Source organism: Eptesicus fuscus, chromosome 3, assembly GCF_027574615.1.
Source record: "Eptesicus fuscus isolate TK198812 chromosome 3, DD_ASM_mEF_20220401, whole genome shotgun sequence".
Taxonomy (NCBI): Eukaryota; Metazoa; Chordata; class Mammalia; order Chiroptera; family Vespertilionidae; genus Eptesicus; species Eptesicus fuscus.
The window spans coordinates 57,694,183-57,702,645 of NC_072475.1; positions in this window are offsets into that span (position 1 = coordinate 57,694,183).

Genomic DNA, 8,463 nt, shown 5'->3' on the forward strand with positions numbered 1-8,463 from the left:
TCTATCTTCTTGAATTTGAAGAGACTTTGCCTGTGACCCAGCATATGGTCTATCTTTGAAAATGACCCATGTGCACTTGAGAAGAATGTATATTCTGTGGCTTTGGGGTTGAAATGTTCTAAAGATGTCAATTAATTCCATCTGGTCTAGTGATTCATTTAGGATTGCTGTTTCTTTGCTGATTTTTTGTTTAGAGGATTTATCCAGTGGTGATAGTGGGGTATTAAAGTCTCCTACTATGATTGTATTGCTATTAATCTCTCCCTTGAAATCTTCCAGAAGTTTTTTTATGTATTTGGGTGCTCCTATATTGGGAGCGTATATGTTTACCAGAATTATTTCTTCTTGTTGGATTTCTCCCTTTAGTATTATGAAGTGGCCTTCTTTATCTCTTGTTATGGCATTTACTTTGAGGTCTATTTTGTCAGATATAAGTATTGCTACCCCAGCTTTTTTTTCATTTCCATTTGCCTGAAAGATATTTTTCCATCCCTTCACTTTCAATCTGTGTGAGTCTCTTGTTCTGAGGTGGGTCTCTTGTAGACAGCATATATATGGGTCATGTTTTTTTATCCATTCAGCTACTCGATATCTTTTGATTGGAGCATTTAGTCCATTTACATTTAAAGATATTACTGAAAGGTATTTGTTTGTGGTCATATCTATTTTTGTGTCTATATTCCTTCTTACCTGTTTATTTCTTCTTTTTACAGTATTCCCTTTAGCAATTCTTGCATTGCTGGTTTGGTGGTGATAAACTCCTTAAGCCTTTTTTTATCTGCAAAGCTCCTGATTTCCCCTTCAATTTTGATTGATAGTCTTGCTGGATATAGTATTCTTGGATTCAGTCCTTTGCTTTGCAACACTTTGTATACCTCCGTCCATTCACTTCTAGCTTGTTGTGTTTCTGTTGAGTAATCATTTGACAATCTGATGGGTGTTCCTTTGTAGGTAACTCTCTGTCTCTCTCTTGCCACCTTTAAGATTCTCTCTTTATCATTTATATTTGCCATTGAAATTATGACATGTCTTGGTGTGGGTCTTTTGGGGTTGATCCTGCTTGGGACTCTCTGTACTTGCGTAACTTTTATCTTTCCCATATCCGGGAAGTTTTCTGTCATTATTTCTTCAAATAGATTTTCTAATCCCTGCTGCTCTTCTTGTCCTTCTGGCAGCCCTATTATACGCATGTTACTTCGTTTCATGTTGTCCCGAAGCTCCCTTAGGCTTTCCTCCTGCTTTTTAATTTTTTTCTCCAATTGCTGTTGAGATTGAGCTTGTTTCTGTACCTGATCTTCTAACTCACTAATTCGGTCCTCTGCTTCTTGTAGTCTACTGTTGAAACTTTCCATGGTGTTTTTGATTGTAGCTATATCACTTTTCATTTCTTCCTGATTCTTGCATAAGTTGTTTATTTTCTCATCCATCCGATGTATAAATTCCACGACCATTACTCTAAACTCCTTTTCGGTCATGTTGCAAGCTTCAGTTTCACTGATTTCCTTTCTTGGTGACTCCACATTTTCTTTCCTCTGTGAGTTATTTCGTTTCCCCATTCTGGCTATCACCAGAAAGCTCAAGCTTCCGTTTGCGTGGACTTGGGCCGTGTGCTGTGGGGACTTCACTCCACCCGAGTTTTACTGAAGTGCTCTGACACTAGGACGTGTGGCTGCCTTTGGTTGGTGGGAACCAGACTTGCCCAGAGTCAGTGTCCCCAGTGTTCCGTGTGGTCTCGTGTGCACACTTAGATTCAGGGGCCCTGTCTGCACCACACTGTTGGTATGTGCCGAAAATGAGATCCTTAGCATGTGCCAGGAGTCAGAGTTTCCCTGTGTCTGCACCAAGACTCGAGTGTCAGAGTCTCTGTTGCCTTGTGCGGTTTCTCGTTGAGACTCAGGGTCCCTATGTGTGCATGCACCAACAATTGGGGTCGCTGGCTCTTAGTGTGAATGTGCTGTGAGTCAGGGATCCCAGGCAGCTGTGTCCGGCGTGCCAAATTCCCTGAAGTGGAGCTGCGACCTGTGTGTGCTCTCTCTACTGAGCCAAACCGGCTAGGGCGCACACTCTTGATTTCCTGAAGGTGAGCTGGCTCTGTGCACTCTACCGGAGTCCCGGAAGGGGGGCGGAGTCTGTCCTGTGTGCCAAATTCCCCAAAGGGAAAGCCCCTCTGTGCAAGCACTAAGATTCCCTGAAGGGAGAGCTGTGACCCGCAAGCCAAATTCCCCCAAATTCTCCGAAGGGGAGCCCTCTGTGCGCACTGACAGATTTCCCCAACAGGGAGCTGATTCTCTCCTGTGCGCTCACGCGTGAGCCAAATTCCCTGAGGGGGAGCGAGTCCCTGCGCAAAGCTCTGCGGCCTGGGCGAGAGGCGGATCTATCAGTTAAAATGGCGCTGTCTGCGCGCCTGCGGGGAGGGGGTAGGCTCTTTGACTCACGGAATTCTGCCGGGACGTCTGGATTCTTGTTGTTTGTTGGTCTGAAGCTGTGATAGCAGTTCTCTGTCCCCAGTGGCTGCAGGGTCCTGGTTTGTGTCAGAAGCCAGGATCCGAGTCTCAGGCAGCTCTGTTTCTCAAGATGGCGTGGTCTCCGCGTCCGCAACAGCCGCGGAGATGTGTCTGCTTTGTGCGCGGGGCTCTGCTGTCTAGGAATGCCCGGTTAGGCAGCCCCTTGGAAGGCCTGCAGAGTCTAACTGACCCTAGCTCACACACACACACACACACACACACGTCTACACTCTTCTCTATGGGTTCCTCACTCACACTCTCTCTCTCCCTACCTTCCTACCGGTCGCCATCTTTTCCAAAAATTCTTAAAGTGACTGAAACTTCTTAGTTTTTTTCTTTTTGAAAATTCCTCTATTATACTATACTATATTAATTATGTGGCATCATTTATGCATTTGTCTTCCTTAAGGAATACAAGCTCATCCTGTGCCTAAAGTCACAGTAGGGCTGACCTATACAGTAGGCACAGTGCTAGGGTCTCTGAGCTTTTAGGAGCCCACAAAAATGTTTAGTTTCTTTAAAAATAAAAAAGAATATAATCCATCCTCGATTACATTCATGTTTATGTCAATGCAGTTGCAACGTACAAGTTTTAATCCTTAATAGAGTAAGAGGCCCACAAAGGCTAAAGTGCCTGGGCCCATGGAAGTCCTAAGTGGCTGTGGGAACCCGGGGTTTCAGAAGCATTTGAGGTGCTTGCTGAAAATGCAGATTTCTGGGCGCCCTCTACAGCTACAGAATCTGACTCCTTTGGGATGGGCCAGGATTTACAGTCTCAGCAGACACCCCAGGTGACTTAAATACCAAAAACCTCTGACCAGGAGTTGGCCACTGTGACCTATCTCAGGCTCAAGGTGGGCTTCTTGCAGCGGGGGCCCCTTGCTGGGGTCAGTTTGCCCTTCAGGTTTACTGAACTAAACCTGCGCTGTGCCCTTCCTGTAATTTTTAGCCGATTTTTGTTTTTAAAGAGAGACTCTTTTTGTTTCTTTTTTAAAAAAAAACAAAACAAAAAAACTTTGTTTCTATTACATAAAATTTGTTCAAATCTCAAATCCATTCATGACTCTCCAAGTCTCATCTCCTCCAAACTGTCCTCTTGAAGGCTACAAAATCCATTCTCCACACTGGGAGAAGAGTGACCTTTTCAAATCACAAATGTAATCATGTTAGCCTTTCTACTTAAGATCTTTAAACAGCTTCCAATTACTCTCAGGATAAAGTCAAACATCTTGAACAGGGCCTTAGCTGGGACCTTCAAACTTGGCCCTTCAGTTTTGGCCTCTGCCTACAGATCCGGATCGAGACCCCTTTTGCACGCACCATGCAGTTCCTCACTCAGCACCCCACCACACTGCTTCTCTTTTTCCTATGACATCCTTGTATTCCTTTCCTCCATCAGGGAAGTTTTGACTCAGTTTCAGAGGAGAAAAAGTCTCCCAAATGTGTGTGGAATTTTTATTTTTTGCACCAGGTGCCTCTCCTTTTCATAGTTATACTCTTTATTTGTGTGATTATTTAAGGTCAGTCTCCCAGGCTCATGAGATTACAAACTCCATAATGTGAGAGAAAACTCTGCTTTTTGCATCATAAGATGATCAACATGATTTAAGTACCCTGACTGGAATAGAGCAGAGCTTAAAAAATATTTGTTGAATAACAGAACCATTACAGTAATAATACAGAGAGCAATGGATTTTCGATTTTACTAGTCTCTCCAAATCAATTAAAAAATATATTCATTCATTTATTTACTTTTGGTGACAAGAAAAATTACATTATATATTGTATACTCAAAATATTGATATATCTTGTCAAATTGAGTTATTAAACTTGAAAACTCCCACATACATTTGCTTTAATCAGGTGATTATGGGTTTTCCACACTGCCCATCTTTCAAAAGAGATTACTTTGGTTTTTACCTCAATCAACACACTCTTCCTAGGATGAAAAACACATTAACACATGCTTTTTAGCACCTTGGTTTTAAACTAATTATTAAAATTATTGTTGCATAAATAATGTTAATCTGATTTGTTGATGCATACAATATGTTGGTTAGTAAGAATGGTAAGAATTAGTGAGTGTTTTATAAAATTTTCAGTCCCTCCATGTTTATTATTTATTTTATTTTGTTTTTAAAAGTTTCTTTATTGATTAAGGTGTCACATATTTGTCCTCATCCCCCCATTCCCATCCCACACCCCTCCCCACACAGGCCCCCACCCCCCTGTTGTCCTTAACCATTGGTTAGGCTCATATGCATGCACACAAGTCCTTTGGTTGATCTCTCCCCCCTACTCCCACCCTCCCCTGCCCTCCCTCTGAGGCCCAACAGTCCGATCGATGCCTCCTTGTTTCTGGGTCTGTTCTTGTTCATTAGTCTATGTTGTTCATCATTTCCCCTAGATGAGCGAGATCATGTGTCACTAGAAATATAAGAACCGAATGTGAGACGAGCAATAATAGTTATGCTGACAGGCAAATGAATCAGTCTGTAGTGAGTTTCTTTGTGGACCAACAGTTCTTTTGAGACCCAATTTCAATGTCCACCAGTTCCTTATGTGTACATGTCGGCACTGACTTTTCAGCTCTGGATGGTGGACAAATGGTGGTAATGCAGGTCCGACTCCCTCTGGTTTGTTCTTGCCCAGACCCAGGGGCATGGCTTCACCCGGACTCAGGGACGCATGGCCTCACCCGGACCCAGGGGCGCGTGGCCTCACCCAGACCCAGGGGCACGTGGCCTCTCCCAGACCCAGGGTTTCGGTCTCACCCGGACCCGGGACCCAGCCTCACCCGGATCCAGGGGCGCACAGCCTCACCCAGACCCGGGATCCAGCTTCACCCGGACCCAGGGGCGCGTAGCCTCACACGGACCCAGGGGGGGTGGCCTCACCCGGACCCGGGACCCAGCCTCACCCGGACCCAGGGGCGCGCGGCCTTGCCCGGACCCGGGGGCGGGTGGCCCCACCCGGGAGACTATTTTTGTTTCAATCTTCACCCGAGGATATGCTTTTTATTGATTTTTAATATTTATTTATTTATTTATTTATTTATTTTAGAGAGAGAGGAGGGAAGAGAGAGAGAAACATCAATATAAAAGTAAGACATCAATCTGTTGCATCCTGTATGCGCCCTGACCAAGGATCGAACCCACAATCTCAATATGTGCCCTGACTGGGAATCAAAACGGGAACCTTTTGGTACTCGGGATGACACTCGAACCCATTGACCCACCCTGCCAGGGCTCAGCCGAATAGTATTACTACTCTGAGGATCCTCTGATGCTGTCATATTTAACTGTGGTCTTTCTCAGCCGTGGCCTGTGTTCATCACCAAGCTCTCCTGTATCTGCCCTTGAGGATAAAAATGTTCACCACCAAATGACATTTTCCAAGTCTTTTATTCAAAAAGCAGATACGTGACATATTTCTCTTGATTGGGGATAACTTAACATTTACTGACTGGATCATTATACCTTGATTCAATGCACCCTGACGGTCAGCCTTGGCCTAAGTTAACCAAACCACTGGAGAAACAGCAATAGAGAGCAGGCCTCTTCTTTTTTATTTCTTACATTCATGGTCAAGCCCTAGTTGAGATGCCAGTGCCCAATCCCCTTACAAAACAAAGAACAACAGCAAGTGAAATGTCAAGTTGTCCGGGTTAATGAAGCAGCCACTGTGGCCCTCTCAACCACCTACCTCTACTTGAAGCTCAGGTGCTGTTCCCCTTGGTCAGGGAAGAGCGACCCCTGGTGTCGGAGTGCACCATCTGCACAGGCTTTGCTGGCCTCAGCTGACCTCAGCCTACAGAGCTTCAAATGAAAACTAGGATAGAAACCAGAGCCAGAAGGAAAAAGTGAAGGAAATATAAAAGCGGTTCGCAGATTAGCTGAGATGTTCCTGGATTAGTAACATTCATCTAGAGGCCATGACCTGTCATGAGAAGAACAGAGGTCTTGATGACACAGGGACCTGATTCTGCTGGCTCTGAGGGCCGTTACCTAGATGACTGACCTCAGGCAAGGAAGCTGCTTGCACTCTGAGCATCAGTTTCCTCAGCTTTAAAATGGGCATATAATTCTTACCTCACATGATTATTTGGGGAATAAAATTAGTACTGTATTTGAAAGCATCTATTATACTATCTGGTATAAGCTAAGTGCTCAATAAGCAGTGTTTGAGCCTGAAATTTACCTAGGGAAAAGTTAAAAAAGAAACTTTCCTTTAACGTCCAACAGATCCTGAGTTAGCAAATTAGCATTCTTTTCATTCCTTTGGTGTGTGTATTTGATTTAAATCATCAAAAGCTAGGCTGCCAAAGCAAGTGTGCCATTCAATAATCTTAGAATTCATTTCATCTTAACGTAACAGAGGGTTTCACACTAAAAATGTAGCAGGCATTATCCTACTGTTTCCACTGGGACAAAATGTGCACCAATGAGGAGTTATAAGAAGGCAGATTTGGATTCAATATTGAAAGGACCAACTGGGGCCAGGCCTGCTGTGCTGCACAACTCCAGGGGCCATGATTCATCTACACAACAAGGCAGACCCCAGCCCTGGGCTGTGCAGGGCCCAGCTGCACTGCAGGCCCAGAGCCCCAGCTGGAGTCCCCCTGTCACGGGCTGGCTCATGAAAACGAAGTTCCCTATCATGGAATCTGTTCCATTTGAGGCAACATGACAATAAGTCAAGGATGTAGAAGAAGTGGTTCCTACTTGGATAGGAGTCTGACTAGACATTTTCAGTCCTTTTGTTTATTTGTTTGTTTTTTTGTTAATCCTCACCCAACCAGGGCCTGGGCCCGGGAGGAGCCTGTAACCAAGGTACATGCCCTTGACTTGAATCAAACCCAGGGCCTTTTGGTCTGCAGGCTGATGCTCTATCCACTGAGCCAAACTGACTAGATCGACATTTTTACTCTTAATTTGTTTAGGAAACATTTCTGGAAAATCCATTGGACTTCACACCTCAGTCCAGGGATAAAATAAATTGAATAAGACACCATCTCTGCCCCAGGAAAGAATGCAGTCCACTCATTCAGGAAGTTGTGCTCCCCACAGTAATATGGCATCCTGACATGGTAACAGCTGTCCCCTTCAGTGGCAGCTGAAATTGCATAGCTGTGCCCTCGGCTTTTAAGATTAAGGCTTTCCTTCCCTTCCTAGAAATATAAACCTGTTCTCTTCTTCTACAGCTTTGATGTCCATAAACACACAGTTGTAACTAAATTAATTTAAATTCTAAAATTTATTGATTTCAAGAAAAGGTCGCTGCAGTTATGGAAGCAAAGCTGAAGAAAATCTAATTTCAGTGACAAGGACCCTTTGATCTTTGAATAAGCGGTTAAGACGAAAAAATCTAAATCGTGTTATACATAGTATAGATCAGCAATTTTCAACTGGTGTGCCGCAATACTTTTTAGAACATGCAATACAGGGACACTGACCTCATTTCCCTTAGATTGTCAAGTTATAAAATGACAACAGCCACCCAGCTGGTGTGGCTCAATCACTGAGCATCAACCTATGAACCAGGAGGGCACGGTGGTTCGATTCCTGGAGAAAGTACATGCCCAGGTTGCAGGTTCAATCCCCAGTGTGTGGTGTGTAGGAGGTAGGCTGATCAATGATTGTCTCTCATCATTGATGCCTCTCTCTCTCTCTCTCTCTCTCTCTCTCTCTCTCTCTCTCTCTCTCTCTGACACTCCCCCTCTGCCTCCCTCTTTGAAATCAATAAAAAATATATTTTTTAATAACAATAGCCAACACTATAGCTACTGGTGTGAATGAATAAAAATTATACGGGTGTGTTTTTTTTTTTGTCAGATCGGCAAAATATATATTTTTGGTGTGTCATAGAACTTTAGTAATTAGTTTATGTGTGCCATGAGATGAAAAAGGTTGAAAATCACTTGTGTAGATAAATGTTTTCAGTGAAGGATGCCAACATG